At 50.0% G+C, this 16698-nt stretch overlaps 1 protein-coding gene across 2 annotated transcripts in view; it reads right to left on the bottom strand.

Annotated features, from left to right (window-relative positions):
* The window catches only part of DAB2 (DAB adaptor protein 2), a 118961-nt gene extending 118444 nt beyond the window's left edge, over positions 1-517 (bottom strand). Inside the window, exon 1 of one of the 2 annotated variants that reach the window (XM_056546031.1) lies at positions 316-517. The gene's annotated coding sequence lies outside the window, so the exon portion shown is untranslated. The remainder of the gene's footprint in view (positions 1-315) is intronic. The other variant, XM_056546039.1, reaches the window with a different exon arrangement.
* Between the last annotated feature and the right edge of the window lie 16181 nt (positions 518-16698).

The following is a 16698-nucleotide window of genomic DNA, read 5'->3' as shown; positions in this document are numbered from 1 at the left end:
AAGGGGGGGGGGTGTGAATATTTAGACGCAATTTAGGATTTACCATTGGAATCGGATGGCGGTGTCGGTAGAGGGGGTGAGGGGGATGATGGAATGGAAGGGAGTCGGCTGGAAAGCATTGCAGGCTCTGCTATATATTTGTCATCCATATGGATATGCTTTACATAGCGCCAACATATTCCGCAGAAGGGGACGTATAGACAGAAGGGTGACGTTCATGATCCCAATAGATCCCTAGGGTGTTCTCCCTGTGTTGGGCATTGACATCCTACGCCCATGGGTCACCTATTAATAGACGTGTAGTAATGTACTCACCAGTCACCGCAGCCACTGGGAGCACTGGAAATGTTGTCCTTTGCTGGGGTCGGTGGCTGTCAGTGGTGTGAAGCCCTGCAGCCTCCTCTATGCTCAGTCCTCCTCCTCCTCCTCCTCCTCTTCTTCTTGCTTAGACCAGCTCAGCCACTCACAGCCCCTTGGATACTGTATGCTTCTAATCAGATGCTGGCAGCCCACTAAGCCCAGGAATGTGCTATGATGTTACTGCCGCTTAGCCCCGGCTACTCCTCCACTTTTAACTATTAATAGGCTGCAGCCTATGGAAAGTGCACACATCCCATAGCATGACCGCAAGGCTGCATCCTGTGTAGTGAAAGGGTTCAGGGAGGTGCTTTTTTATGTTTTTTTTTTTCTTAGCTTTTTGGGAGGTGCAGGGTTGCCTGATGGCCACAATGTGACTCTTGTCTTGCCTTGTCAGCAAATAAATACCGGCACCCGCACATTAGCAGCAGCGTTGTGAAATATAGGCAGCAAAATGCATGGGATTTACCGGAGAAGGATACAGGTTCTTCGTAAAAGTGACTATCAATGTGTATAAATGCGCCGGGTCATCGGGTCACCAAGCTCACAAGGTCATCGAGTTGTTTCGTAAGCGCATTTGGGGAGGAGAACGATGGTCCACCACTGGAAGGTGGACGAATCGATTGGGCACAAATCAGATTTATACAGAATTTCAGCAAAGATTTAGATTCAGTGAGATCTGAAACTTTTGAGATTTGTTTAGGATAATCTCCCTATAATGCTTTGCAGGCAGACGACCCCCCCCCCCCCCCCCACCCCCATCTCCTGCCTTGTGCCTTGTCCATCATTTTTCATACTGTACTGTTGCTACTACTACTACAGGACTAGCCCTATACATGCTACTACCACAACTACTACTACTACTACAATTAGCCCTACACAGCCGCACATCTCGTGCCTTGTCCATCATGTTCCATACTGTACTACTACTACTACTACTACTGTACTACTTAATAGCCCTACACAGCTGCACTTCTCCTGCATTGTCTATACTGTACAACTACAACTACTACTACTACTAGCTCTACACAGCCGCACATCTCCTGCCTTGTCCATCATGTTCCATACTGTACTACTACTTCTACTACTCCTCCTACTCCTCCTACTACTACTCCTACTACTACTACTACTTAATAGCCCTACACAGCCGCACATCTCCTGCATCATCCATTAAGTTCCATACTGTACTACTACTCAGAGATAGCTCAAAGCGTTGTGCTGCCTAGGTCCGATAATAAAATATTATCCCCCCCTATGAAATTACACCAGCTAGGTAGTAAGACAGCTAGGTATGTATGTAGCTAGTTATGGAGACAGGTAAGTAGCTATCTAAGGCTGGGTTCACACTACGTTTTGTCCCATACGGGAGCGCATACGGCAGGGGGGAGCTAAAAGCTCGCGCTCCCGTATGTGTCCGTATGCGCTCCCGTAAGTCATTCATTTCAATGAGCCGACCGGAGTGAAACGTTCGGTCCGGTCGGCTCATTTTTGCGCCGTATGCGCTTTTACAACCGGACCTAAAACTGTGGTCAACAACGGTTTTAGGTCCGGTTGTAAAAGCGCATACGGCGCAAAAATGAGCCGACCGGACCGAACGTTTCACTCCGGTCGGCTCATTGAAATGAATGACATACGGGAGCGCATACGGTCACATACGGGAGCGCGAGCTTTTAGCTCCCCCCTGCCGTATGCGCTCCCGTATGGGACAAAACGTAGTGTGAACCCAGCCTAAGTAGGTTGTTATCTAGCTATGTTGGTAGATAACTTGGTAGGTAGACAGCCAGGTAGGTATAAAGCTTGGTAGGTAGCTATCTAGATAGGTAGCAAGGTAGCCAGGTAGTTAAGTAGCTTGGTAAAAAAAACAAAAAAAACATACTTACCTTGTCCAGTACAGCTTGGCCGCATCCACCCTCCTCCACCGTGCAGGCACTTATGAGTGATGTCATTGGGGCAGAGGTCACGTCCTGCTCTGACTGACAGGCAGCATTCCCATGTATACACACATGTGCAGACAGGTGGAAGCGGCACTCACTTTCCTGGGGATCCAGGACAAATGGCATCTGGACAGTCAGCGGATAGATATAGATTTAGAATTTCAATTATCACAGGTAGCAAATTGCCGCCCCCTGTCCAACTGACCCAGTGGGGCCCATGGTAAGACAGACCCTGCTACAACTACTACTACTACTACAGTGATCCCTCAACTTACAATGGCCTCAATATACAATAGTTTCAACATATAATGGTCTTTTCTGGACCATTGTAACTTGAAACCAAACTCAACATACAATGTACAGACAGTCCAGATCTGTGAAACGTGTCAATGGCTGAAAGAACTGACCAATCAGAATGGGCATTCACTGGTAAAACACCTGTATTACTGATGAGTATGCGCTGAATTCCTGTCTGGCAGCGCCCCCTATAGTACAGGGAGGTGTTACATGTTCTGTACTACTCTTTACCTGTGCCAGGGTTAGCTGCTCCTTGACACCAAGTAAGGGCAGCTCCATTTTACTTTTTTAGGACACTGTGTGTACTGTACAGGACCCTGAAGAAGCTCCTGTCCTCTACATAGACAGTGATTTACAGCTCCCAGCAGATCTTTATTACTTTTATACGTTAGGATTTGCTTTACCTATATTAGTTATCTACTTATTTTTCTTTAATCCTCACTTTTTCCTATTTTTGAATGATATTTTGGTGGCTTCAGAACCAATTACCAGGTTTCCATAGAGTTCTGGTCTCAACTTACAATGGTCCCAACATACAATGGCCGTCCTGGAACCAATTAATATTGTAACTTGAGCAACCACTGTACTTCTACTACTAGCCGTTCACAACCCTACCTTGTCCATCATATTCCATACTGTACTACTATTACTACTTCTGCTACTACTACTACTACTAATATTAAAAGAAAAGAAAAAATCACATTGGATGGTATGACTAGACAAGGATGGAGAGGAAAGTGTGTATAAGCCCCCCCCCCCCCCCCTGCTCTCCTTCTGCTGTTTTGTATGACACAATGACCTGCAATAGCATTTGATGCACTAGCGGTGCCGTCTCCCTGGGTGTCATAGTAGGATCCCCTAACCGAGCAATATGCAAAAAAACATGTTTTTTAAATGCTATTCACTCAGATAAGATAATAAGTTAAAGAATTCAGTTCTTTATTAGAGCACCATACACATAACATGTTTCTGGGTCTGTAAGTCCCTTCCTCAGGTGTACACTAGTGTTGAGCGGCATAGGCCATATTCGAATTCGCGAATATTCGCGAATATATGGACGAATATTCGCCATATTCGCGAATATTCGCATATTTGTAATATTCTCGTTTTATTTTCGCATACGCGAATATTCGCGTGTGCGAAAATTAGCATATGCGAAAATTTGCATATACAACACATTAACATAAGCGAAAATTCGCATATACGAAAATTCGCACACCAGTCTCACACAGTAGTATTAGAGCCTTCTTACACCACACAAGCTGGAAGCAGAGAGGGATGATCACTGTGATGTGTACTGTGAAAAAAAAAAACGAATATTCGTAATTATGAATATATAGCGCTATATTCGCGAATATTCGCGAATTCGCGAATATGCGATATTCGCGAATAAAATTCGAATTGCGAATATTCGCGAGCAACACTAGTGTACACATTGTTCTATTGCATGGCAGGTTAAGGCCTTGGTACATGCTGTGGCAGATCTGCTCCTACAGTCTGCCATAACCAGGCTGTGCTAGTAGATTGCTGAGAAATCACTTCAATTCAATAGTAATGGATTAAATTGATTACACAATTGAATGATTGGTTATAAAAAGAGATGACAAAATTGTGCACAGCGTGGACAGGAAAATGAACGGTTAACAGAATTTTACCCTGGTAGAAGACATATGGTCTAGGTGTAGGTGTGCCCAGAAGAAGGCTGGTTCTAACAGGTTTAGAACTCACCCAAGATTTATACTCAATGGCTGGTCTGGTAGGACTTCTGCTAATGGGAACAGTTGGGAGCATTTATCAATGTGTTTCGAGTGGGGTTTTTTTTGCGTTGATTTGTCGCTATTTAGGCGCAGTGCTGTAGTGATTTACACCTATTTTTTTTTTTTAAAAAGAGCACACAGGCCAGATGTTAAAGGGGTTATCCACCATAAGGTGATTTTAGTACGTACCTGGCAGACAGTAATGGACATGATTAGGAAGGATCTGCGCTTGTCTTGGGGCTAAATGGCTATGTTGTGAGATTACCATAACACTGTGGTTAGCTTTTTGTGAACTGGTATTTCCTGTTTGACTTTTCTTTCTTTGACTACAAATCCCGCAATTCCATTTTCCTCTATCCCACACATCAGCCACTCCCCCCATTGAAACATAAATGAGCTGCATCCATTCAAAGACCTGTGGTTTTCAATAAGGGTGCCTACAGCTGTTGCATCAGTTGCAGATTGATCTCTCTCCCACCAAGGGATCGCTCCACCCATTGAAGCAGACAGGCTCCCTGTCATCAGCTGACTAGTGAGTCAGGTCTCGGCCGCATTGCAAGCTGGGAAAAATCTGAGACAACAGTCATTTTGTATGCTGTTAAAAATAAATATTGGGGTGGAAATCACAGAAGAATTGGGAGAAAACCGTCACACACAGGTACAGACACTATATTATGAACTACACTAACTTTAAAGCCCCTGAAGCATAGTCAAATAAAAAAAATTCCTGGAATACACCTTTAAGGGTTAGTCTTGTGCAGTGGTAATGAATTTATCAACTGCAACTGTCGCAAAAAAGTCGCAAAACCCACCATTAAGGTGCAATTCTACACTAGCCAAGACCTAGCATAGCTTTTTGGTGTATGTGAAGAGGGAAAATTCTGAAAATGTGTATCCTCCACAAAATTTATCAAATGTCTTGCGACCATTTAATAAATTTTGCGGAGTCACACAAAAAAGATGCGCAAAAAAAAAAAAAAAGAAAAAAGAACTGAAAAATTTATTAAATCACACACATCTTAGTAAATGCCCCCAGTGTTCCTGCTGTGGAAAAAGCTGTGCATATGTCCCTGCAGGACTTGTGCCCTGAGCCCACCCCCTGGAATAGAGATGTTGGAATAGGGAGATGGTTGGGAGAATCATGTGACCAAAGCATCACTAGTAAATTTGACTATACTACAGGGGCTGTATAGTTAGTGTAGTTCATCATATAGTGTCTGTACCTGTGTTTCATGGTGGTCTTACAATTCTTATGTGATTTTTGCCCCAATGTTTATCTTTGACAGCATACAAAATGACTGTTGTCTCAGATCTTCCCAGGTTGCAGTGTGGCCCGAGACATTCAATCACTAGTCAGCTGTCCAGAGGGAGCCTGTCTGCTTCAATGGTTGGAGTGACCGCTGGGTGGGAGGGCGATCATTCTGCAGTGAATTGTAGTTTTGCAACAGCTGTGTTACGCCGAGCGCTCCGGGTCCCCGCTCCTCCCCGGAGCGCTCGCTACACTCTCGCTACTGCAGCGCTCCGGTCAGATCCACTGACCCGGTGCGCTGCGATACCGCCTCCAGCCGGGATGCGATTCGCGATGCGGGTGGCGCCCGCTCGCGATGCGCACCCCGGCTCCCGTACCTGACTCGCTCTCCGTCGGTCCTGTCCCGGCGCGGGCGGCCCCGCTCCCTAGGGCGCGCGCGCGCCGGGTCTCTGCGATTTAAAGGGCCACTGCGCCGCTGATTGGCGCAGTGGTTCTAATTAGTGTGTTCACCTGTGCACTCCCTATTTATACCTCACTTCCCCTGCACTCCCTCGCCGGATCTTGTTGCCATTGTGCCAGTGAAAGCGTTTCCTTGTGTGTTCCTAGCCTGTGTTCCAGACCTCCTGCCGTTGCCCCTGACTACGATCCTTGCTGCCTGCCCCGACCTTCTGCTACGTCCGACCTTGCTTCTGTCTACTCCCTTGTACCGCGCCTATCTTCAGCAGTCAGAGAGGTTGAGCCGTTGCTAGTGGATACGACCTGGTCACTACCGCCGCAGCAAGACCATCCCGCTTTGCGGCGGGCTCTGGTGAAAACCAGTAGTGACTTAGAACCGGTCCACTAGCACGGTCCACGCCAATCCCTCTCTGGCACAGAGGATCCACCTCCTGCCAGCCGGCATCGTGACAGTAGATCCGGCCATGGATCCCGCTGAAGTTCCTCTGCCAGTTGTCGCCGACCTCACCACGGTGGTCGCCCAGCAGTCACAACAGATAGCGCAACAAGGCCACCAGCTGTCTCAACTGACCGTGATGCTACAGCAGCTACTACCTCAGCTTCAGCAATCATCTCCTCCGCCAGCTCCTGCACCTCCTCCGCAGCGAGTGGCCGCTTCAGGCCTACGACTATCCTTGCCGGATAAATTTGATGGGGACTCTAAATTTTGCCGTGGCTTTCTTTCTCAATGTTCCTACACTTGGAGATGATGTCGGACCAGTTTCCTACTGAAAGGTCTAAGGTGGCTTTCGTAGTCAGCCTTCTGTCTGGAAAAGCTCTGTCATGGGCTACACCGCTCTGGGACTGCAATGACCCCGTCACTGCCTCTGTACACTCCTTCTTCTCGGAAATTCGAAGTGTCTTTGAGGAACCTGCCCGAGCCTCTTCTGCTGAGACTGCCCTGTTGAACCTGGTCCAGGGTAATTCTTCCGTTGGCGAGTATGCCGTACAATTCCGTACTCTTGCTTCAGAACTATCCTGGAATAATGAGGCCCTCTGCGCGACCTTTAAAAAAGGCCTATCCTGCAACATTAAAGATGTTCTGGCCGCACGAGAAATCCCTGCTAACCTACATGAACTCATTCATCTAGCCACTCGCATTGACATGCGTTTTTCCGAAAGGCGTCAGGAGCTCCGCCAGGATATGGACTTTGTTCGCACGAGGCGTTTTTTCTCCCCGGCTCCTCTCTCCTCTGGTCCCCTGCAATCCGTTTCTGTGCCTCCCGCCGTGGAGGCTATGCAGGTCGACCGGTCTCGCCTGACACCTCAAGAGAGGACACGACGCCGCATGGAGAATCTCTGCCTGTACTGTGCCGGTACCGAACACTTCCTGAAGGATTGTCCTATCCGTCCTCCCCGCCTGGAAAGACGTACGCTGACTCCGCACAAAGGTGAGACAGTCCTTGATGTCAACTCTGCTTCTCCACGTCTTACTGTGCCTGTGCGGATATCTGCCTCCACCTTCTCCTTCTCTACTATGGCCTTCTTGGATTCCGGATCTGCAGGAAATTTTATTTTGGCCTCTCTCATCAACAGGTTCAACATCCCGGTGACCAGTCTCGCCAGACCCCTCTACATCAATTGTGTTAACAATGAAAGATTGGACTGTACCATACGTTTCCGCACGGAGCCCCTCCTAATGTGCATCGGACCTCATCATGAGAAAATTGAGTTTTTGGTCCTCCCCAATTGCACTTCCGAAATTCTCCTTGGACTACCCTGGCTTCAACACCATTCCCCAACCCTGGATTGGTCCACTGGGGAGATCAAGAGTTGGGGTCCCTCTTGTTCCAAGGACTGCCTTAAACCGGTTCCCAGTACTCCCTGCCGTGACCCTGTGGTTCCCCCTGTAACCGGTCTCCCTAAGGCCTATATGGACTTTGCAGATGTTTTTTGCAAAAAACAAGCTGAGACTTTACCTCCTCACAGGCCTTATGACTGTCCGATTGACCTCCTCCCGGGCACTACTCCACCCCGGGGCAGAATTTATCCTCTCTCTGTCCCAGAGACTCTTGCTATGTCTGAGTACATCCAGGAAAATTTAAAAAAGGGCTTTATCCGCAAATCCTCCTCTCCTGCCGGAGCCGGATTTTTCTTTGTGTCCAAAAAAGATGGCTCCCTACGTCCTTGCATTGACTACCGCGGCCTTAATAAAATCACGGTAAAAAACCGCTACCCCCTACCTCTCATATCTGAACTCTTTGATCGCCTCCAAGGTGCCCACATCTTTACCAAACTGGACTTAAGAGGTGCTTATAATCTCATCCGCATCAGAGAGGGGGATGAATGGAAAACAGCATTTAACACTAGAGATGGACACTTTGAGTATCTGGTCATGCCCTTTGGCCTGTGCAACGCCCCTGCCGTCTTCCAAGACTTTGTTAATGAAATTTTTCGTGATCTCTTATATTCCTGTGTTGTTGTATATCTGGACGATATCCTGATTTTTTCTGCCAACCTAGAAGAACACCGCCAGCATGTCCGCATGGTTCTTCAGAGACTTCGTGACAATCAACTTTATGCCAAAATGGAGAAATGTCTGTTTGAATGTCAATCTCTTCCTTTCCTAGGATACTTGGTCTCTGGCCAGGGACTACAAATGGATCCAGACAAACTCTCTGCCGTCTTAGATTGGCCACGACCCTCCGGACTCCGTGCTATCCAACGTTTTTTGGGGTTCGCCAATTATTACAGACAATTTATTCCACATTTTTCCACCATTGTGGCTCCTATCGTGGCTTTAACCAAAAAGAATGCCAATCCTAAGTCATGGCCTCCTCAAGCGGAAGACGCCTTTAAACAGCTCAAGTCTGCCTTTTCTTCGGCTCCCGTGCTCTCCAGACCTGACCCATCTAAACCCTTCCTATTGGAGGTTGATGCCTCCTCAGTGTCACGATGCCGGCTGGCAGGTAGTGGACCCTCTGTGCCAGAGAGGGATTGGCGTGGACCGTGCTAGTGGACCGGTTCTAAGCCACTACTGGTTTTCACCAGAGCCCGCCGCAAAGCGGGATGGTCTTGCTGCGGCGGTAGTGACCAGGTCGTATCCACTAGCAACGGCTCACCTCTCTGGCTGCTGAAGATAGGCGCGGTACAAGGGAGTAGGCAGAAGCAAGGTCGGACGTAGCAGAAGGTCGGGGCAGGCAGCAAGGATCGTAGTCAGGGGCAACGGCAGAAGGTCTGGAAACACTGGCAAGGGACACACAAGGAACGCTTTCACTGGCACTAAGGCAACAAGATCCGGCAAGGGAGTGCAAGGGAAGTGAGGTAATATAGGGAGTGCACAGGTGATAACTCTAATTGGAACCACTGCGCCAATCAGCGGCGCAGTGGCCCTTTAAATCGCAGAGACCCGGCGCGCGCGCGCCCTAGGGAGCGGGGCCGCGCGCGCCGGGACAGAACAGACGGGGAGCGAGTCAGGTAGGAGAGCCGGGGTGCGCATCGCGAGCGGGCGCTACCCGCATCGCGAATCGCATCCCGGCTAGCAGCAGGATCGCAGCGCCCCGGGTCAGAGGACGTGACCGGGGCGCTGCAGCGGAGGAGGTGAAGCGAGCGCTCCGGGGAGGAGCGGGAACCCGGAGCGCTCGGCGTAACAGTACCCCCCCCCTTGGGTCTCCCCCTCTTCTTGGAGCCTGAGAACCTGAGGAGCAGACTTTTGTCAAGGATGTTGTCCTCAGGTTCCCAGGATCTCTCTTCAGGACCACAACCCTCCCAGTCTACTAAAAAAAAATTTTTTCCTCTGACCTTTTTGGCAGCCAAAATCTCCTTGACCGAGAAGACGTCCGAGGAGCCGGAAACAGGAGTGGGAGGAACAGATTTGGGAGAAAAACGGTTGAGGATGAGTGGTTTGAGAAGAGAGACGTGAAAGGCATTAGGGATACGAAGAGAAGGAGGAAGAAGAAGTTTATAAGAGACAGGATTAATTTGACACAGAATTTTGAAAGGACCAAGATAGCGTGGTCCCAACTTGTAGCTAGGGACACGGAAGCGGACATATTTAGCGGAGAGCCATACCTTGTCTCCAGGGGAAAAAACGGGGGGAGCTCTTCTTTTCTTATCCGCGAACCTCTTCATGCGTGAAGAAGCCTGTAAGAGAGAATTTTGGGTCTCTCTCCATATAATGGAAAGGTCACGAGAAATTTCATCCACAGCGGGCAGACCAGAAGGCAAGGGGGTAGGGAGGGGGGGAAGAGGGTGACGGCCGTACACCACGAAAAATGGGGATTTGGAGGAAGATTCAGAGACCCTGAAGTTATACGAGAATTCGGCCCATGGAAGGAGATCTGCCCAGTCATCCTGGCGGGAGGAAACAAAATGTCGCAAATAATCACCCAGGATCTGGTTAATTCTTTCTACTTGTCCATTGGACTGGGGATGATATGCAGAGGAAAAATTTAATTTAATCTTGAGTTGTTTACAGAGAGCTCTCCAGAATTTAGACACGAATTGGACCCCTCTATCCGAGACAATCTGCGTAGGCAACCCGTGAAGACGAAAAATGTGTACAAAAAATTGTTTAGCCAACTGAGGCGCAGAAGGAAGACCAGGAAGAGGAATGAAATGTGCCATTTTGGAGAATCGATCAACGACCACCCAAATAACGGTGTTGCCACGGGAAGGGGGTAAATCAGTAATAAAATCCATACCAATCAGAGACCAAGGCTGTTCGGGGACAGGCAGAGGATGAAGAAAACCAGCGGGCTTCTGGCGAGGAGTCTTATCCCGGGCACAGATAGTGCAGGCTCGCACAAAGTCCCCAACATCCGTCTCCAGAGTTGGCCACCAATAGAAGCGGGAGATGAGTTGCACAGATTTCTTGATGCCCGCATGACCTGCGAGATGGGAGGAGTGACCCCATTTGAGGATTCCGAGGCGTTGGCGTGGAGAAACAAAGGTCTTTCCTGGAGGAGTCTGTCTGATGGAGGCAGGAGAAGTGGAGATCAGGCAGTCAGGTGGAATGATGTGTTGCGGAGGGAGATCAACTTCTGAGGCATCCGAGGAACGAGAGAGAGCATCGGCTCTAATGTTCTTATCGGCAGGACGAAAGTGAATCTCAAAATTAAATCGGGCAAAGAACAGAGACCACCGGGCCTGGCGAGGATTCAGCCGTTGGGCCGACTGGAGGTAGGAGAGGTTCTTGTGGTCGGTGTAGATAATAACAGGAAATCTTGATCCCTCCAGCAGATGCCTCCATTCCTCAAGTGCTAATTTAATGGCTAGAAGTTCTCGATCCCCGATGGAGTAGTTCCTCTCCGCTGGAGAGAAGGTCCTAGAGAAAAAACCACAAGTGACAGCATGCCCGGAAGGATTTTTTTGTAGAAGAACAGCTCCAGCTCCTACTGAGGAGGCATCAACCTCCAATAGGAAGGGTTTGGAAGGGTCAGGTCTGGAGAGCACGGGAGCCGAAGAAAAGGCAGACTTGAGTTGTTTAAAGGAGTCTTCTGCTTGAGGAGGCCAGGACTTGGGATCAGCATTTTTCTTGGTTAAAGCCACGATAGGAGCCACAATGGTAGAAAAATGTGGAATAAATTGCCTGTAATAATTGGCGAACCCCAAAAAGCGTTGGATAGCACGGAGTCCGGAGGGGCGTGGCCAATTTAAGACGGCAGAGAGTTTGTCTGGATCCATCTGTAGTCCCTGGCCAGAGACCAAATATCCTAGAAAAGGAAGAGATTGGCATTCAAACAGACATTTCTCAATTTTGGCATAGAGTTGGTTGTCACGAAGTCTCTGAAGAACCATACGGACATGCCGGCGGTGTTCCTCTAGATTGGCAGAAAAAATTAGGATATCGTCCAGATATACCACAACACAGGAGTATAATAGATCACGAAAAATTTCATTGACAAAGTCTTGGAAGACGGCAGGGGCATTGCACAGTCCAAAGGGCATGACCAGATACTCAAAGTGTCCATCTCTGGTGTTAAATGCCGTTTTCCACTCGTCCCCCTTTCTGATGCGGATGAGGTTATAGGCGCCTCTTAAGTCCAATTTAGTGAAGATGTGGGCACCTTGGAGGCGATCAAAGAGTTCAGAGATGAGGGGTAAGGGGTAGCGGTTCTTAACCGTGATTTTATTAAGACCGCGGTAGTCAATGCAAGGACGTAGGGAGCCATCTTTTTTGGAGACAAAGAAAAATCCGGCTCCGGCAGGAGAGGAGGATTTACGGATAAAGCCCCTTTTTAGATTCTCCTGGACGTATTCGGACATGGCAAGAGTCTCTGGGGCAGAGAGAGGATAAATTCTGCCCCGGGGTGGAGTAGTACCCGGGAGGAGGTCGATAGGGCAATCATAAGGCCTGTGAGGAGGTAGAGTCTCAGCTTGTTTTTTGCAGAAAACATCCGCGAAGTCCATATAGGCCTTGGGGAGACCGGTTACTGGAGGAACCACAGAGTTACGGCAAGGGTTACTGGGAACCGGTTTTAGACAGTTCTTGGAACAAGAGGACCCCCAACTCTTGATCTCCCCAGTGGACCAATCCAGGGTTGGGGAATGAAGTTGAAGCCAGGGAAGTCCAAGGAGAATCTCCGAGGTGCAATTGGGGAGGACCAAAAGTTCAATCCTCTCATGATGAGATCCGATGCTCATAAGAAGGGGCTCCGTGCGGAAACGTATGGTACAGTCCAATCTTTCATTATTTACACAATTGATGTAGAGGGGTCTGGCGAGACTGGTCACTGGGATGTTGAACCTGTTGACGAGAGAGGCCAAAATAAAATTTCCTGCAGAACCAGAGTCCAAGAAGGCCACTGTAGAGAAGGAGAAGGCAGAAGCAGACATCCGCACCGGCACAGTAAGACGTGGAGAAGCAGAGTAGACATCAAGGACTGTCTCACCTTTGTGCGGAGTCAGCGTACGTCTTTCCAGGCGGGGAGGACGGATAGGACAATCCCTCAGGAAGTGTTCGGTACTAGCACAGTACAGGCAGAGGTTCTCCATACGGCGTCGTGTCCTCTCTTGAGGTGTCAGGCGAGACCGGTCGACCTGCATAGCCTCCACGGCGGGAGGCACAGGAACAGATTGCAGGGGACCAGAGGAGAGAGGGGCCGAGGAGACGAAACGCCTCGTGCGAACAGAGTCCATATCTTGGCGGAGTTCCTGACGCCTTTCAGAAAAACGCATGTCAATGCGAGTGGCTAGGTGAATAAGTTCATGTAGATTAGCAGGAATTTCTCGTGCGGCCAGAACATCTTTAATGTTGCTGGATAGGCCTTTTTTGAAGGTCGCGCAGAGGGCCTCATTATTCCAGGACAATTCTGAAGCAAGTGTACGGAATTGTACGGCATACTCGCCAACGGAAGAATTACCCTGGACCAGGTTCAACAGGGCAGTCTCAGCAGAAGAGGCTCGGGCAGGTTCCTCAAAGACACTTCGGATTTCCGAGAAGAAGGAGTGTACAGAGGCAGTGACGGGGTCATTGCGGTCCCAGAGCGGTGTGGCCCATGACAGGGCTTTTCCGGACAGAAGACTGACTACGAAAGCCACCTTGGACCTTTCAGTGGGAAACAGGTCCGACATCATCTCCAGATGCAGGGAACATTGGGAAAGGAAGCCACGGCAAAACTTAGAGTCCCCATCAAATTTATCCGGCAAGGATAAGCGTATCCCAGGAGCGGCCACTCGCTGCGGAGGAGGTGCAGGAGCTGGCGGAGGAGATGACTGCTGAAGCTGTGGTAGCAACTGTTGTAGCATAACGGTCAGTTGAGACAGCTGTTGGCCTTGTTGCGCAATCTGTTGTGACTGCTGGGCGACCACCGTGGTGAGGTCAGCGACAACTGGCAGAGGAACTTCAGCGGGATCCATGGCCGGATCTACTGTCACGATGCCGGCTGGCAGGTAGTGGACCCTCTGTGCCAGAGAGGGATTGGCGTGGACCGTGCTAGTGGACCGGTTCTAAGCCACTACTGGTTTTCACCAGAGCCCGCCGCAAAGCGGGATGGTCTTGCTGCGGCGGTAGTGACCAGGTCGTATCCACTAGCAACGGCTCACCTCTCTGGCTGCTGAAGATAGGCGCGGTACAAGGGAGTAGGCAGAAGCAAGGTCGGACGTAGCAGAAGGTCGGGGCAGGCAGCAAGGATCGTAGTCAGGGGCAACGGCAGAAGGTCTGGAAACACTGGCAAGGGACACACAAGGAACGCTTTCACTGGCACTAAGGCAACAAGATCCGGCAAGGGAGTGCAAGGGAAGTGAGGTAATATAGGGAGTGCACAGGTGATAACTCTAATTGGAACCACTGCGCCAATCAGCGGCGCAGTGGCCCTTTAAATCGCAGAGACCCGGCGCGCGCGCGCCCTAGGGAGCGGGGCCGCGCGCGCCGGGACAGAACAGACGGGGAGCGAGTCAGGTAGGAGAGCCGGGGTGCGCATCGCGAGCGGGCGCTACCCGCATCGCGAATCGCATCCCGGCTAGCAGCAGGATCGCAGCGCCCCGGGTCAGAGGACGTGACCGGGGCGCTGCAGCGGAGGAGGTGAAGCGAGCGCTCCGGGGAGGAGCGGGAACCCGGAGCGCTCGGCGTAACACTCAGTAGGAGCCGGAGCGGTCCTTCTACAAAAAAATTCTTCCGGGCATGCTGTTACTTGTGGTTTTTTTTCTAGGACCTTCTCTCCGGCTGAGAGGAACTACTCCATCGGGGATCGAGAGCTTCTAGCCATTAAATTAGCACTTGAGGAATGGAGGCATCTGTTGGAGGGATCAAGATTTCCAGTTATTATTTACACCGATCACAAGAACCTCTCCTATCTCCAGTCTGCCCAACGGCTGAATCCTCGCCAGGCCAGGTGGTCTCTGTTCTTTGCCCGATTTAATTTTGAAATTCACTTTCGGCCTGCCGATAAGAACATTAGGGCCGATGCTCTCTCTCGTTCCTCGGATGCCTCGGAAGTAGAGCTCTCTCCGCAACACATCATTTCCCCTGACTGCCTGATCTCCACTTCTCCAGCCTCCATCAGGCAAACTCCTCCAGGGAAGACCTTCGTTTCTCCACGCCAACGCCTCGGAATCCTCAAATGGGGTCACTCCTCCCATCTCGCAGGTCATGCGGGCATCAAGAAATCCGTGCAACTCATCTCTCGTTTCTATTGGTGGCCGACTCTGGAGACGGATGTTGTGGATTTTGTGCGAGCCTGCACTGTCTGTGCCCGGGATAAGACTCCTCGCCAGAAGCCCGCTGGTCTTCTTCATCCTCTGCCTGTCCCCGAACAACCTTGGTCTCTGATTGGTATGGACTTTATTACAGACTTACCCCCATCCCATGGCAACACTGTTGTTTGGGTGGTCGTTGATCGATTCTCCAAGATGGCACATTTCATCCCTCTTCCTGGTCTTCCTTCAGCGCCTCAGTTGGCTAAACAATTTTTTGTACATATTTTTCGTCTTCACGGGTTGCCCACGCAGATCGTCTCGGATAGAGGCGTCCAATTCGTGTCAAAATTCTGGAGGGCTCTCTGTAAACAACTCAAGATTAAATTAAACTTTTCTTCTGCATATCATCCTCAATCCAATGGGCAAGTAGAAAGAATTAACCAGGTCCTGGGTGATTATTTACGGCATTTTGTTTCCTCCCGCCAGGATGACTGGGCAGATCTTCTACCATGGGCCGAATTCTCGTATAACTTCAGAGTCTCTGAATCTTCCTCCAAATCCCCATTTTTCGTGGTGTACGGCCGTCACCCTCTTCCCCCCCTCCCTACTCCCTTGCCCTCTGGTTTGCCCGCTGTGGATGAAATATCTTGTGATCTTTCCACCATATGGAAAGAGACCCAAAATTCTCTCTTACAGGCTTCATCACGCATGAAGAAGTTTGCTGATAGGAAAAGAAGAGCTCCCCCCATTTTTTCTCCTGGAGACAAGGTATGGCTCTCCGCTAAATATGTCCGCTTCCGTGTCCCTAGCTACAAATTGGGACCACGCTATCTTGGTCCTTTCAAAATTTTGTGCCAGATTAATCCTGTCTCTTACAAACTTCTTCTTCCTCCTTCTCTTCGTATTCCTAATGCCTTTCACGTTTCTCTTCTTAAACCACTCATCATCAACCGTTTCTCTCCCAAACTTGTTTCTCCCACTCCTGTTTCCGGCTCCTCGGACATCTTCTCTGTAAAAGAGATACTGGCCTCCAAGAAGGTCAGAGGGAAAACTTTTTTTTTGGTCGATTGGGAGGGTTGTGGTCCTGAAGAGAGATCCTGGGAACCTGAGGACAATATCCTAGACAAAAGTCTGCTCCTCAGGTTCTCAGGCTCTAAGAAGAGGGGGAGACCCAAGGGGGGGGGGTACTGTTACGCCGAGCGCTCCGGGTCCCCGCTCCTCCCCGGAGCGCTCGCTACACTCTCGCTACTGCAGCGCTCCGGTCAGATCCACTGACCCGGTGCGCTGCGATACCGCCTCCAGCCGGGATGCGATTCGCGATGCGGGTGGCGCCCGCTCGCGATGCGCACCCCGGCTCCCGTACCTGACTCGCTCTCCGTCGGTCCTGTCCCGGCGCGCGCGGCCCCGCTCCCTAGGGCGCGCGCGCGCCGGGTCTCTGCGATTTAAAGGGCCACTGCGCCGCTGATTGGCGCAGTGGTTCTAATTAGTGTGTTCACCTGTGCACTCCCTATTTATACCTCACTTCCCCTGC

Source organism: Hyla sarda, chromosome 1, assembly GCF_029499605.1.
Source record: "Hyla sarda isolate aHylSar1 chromosome 1, aHylSar1.hap1, whole genome shotgun sequence".
Classification (NCBI taxonomy): Eukaryota; Metazoa; Chordata; class Amphibia; order Anura; family Hylidae; genus Hyla; species Hyla sarda.
The sequence above is the reverse complement of the archived record's forward strand: the minus strand, read 5'-3'. Positions and strand labels throughout refer to the sequence as shown.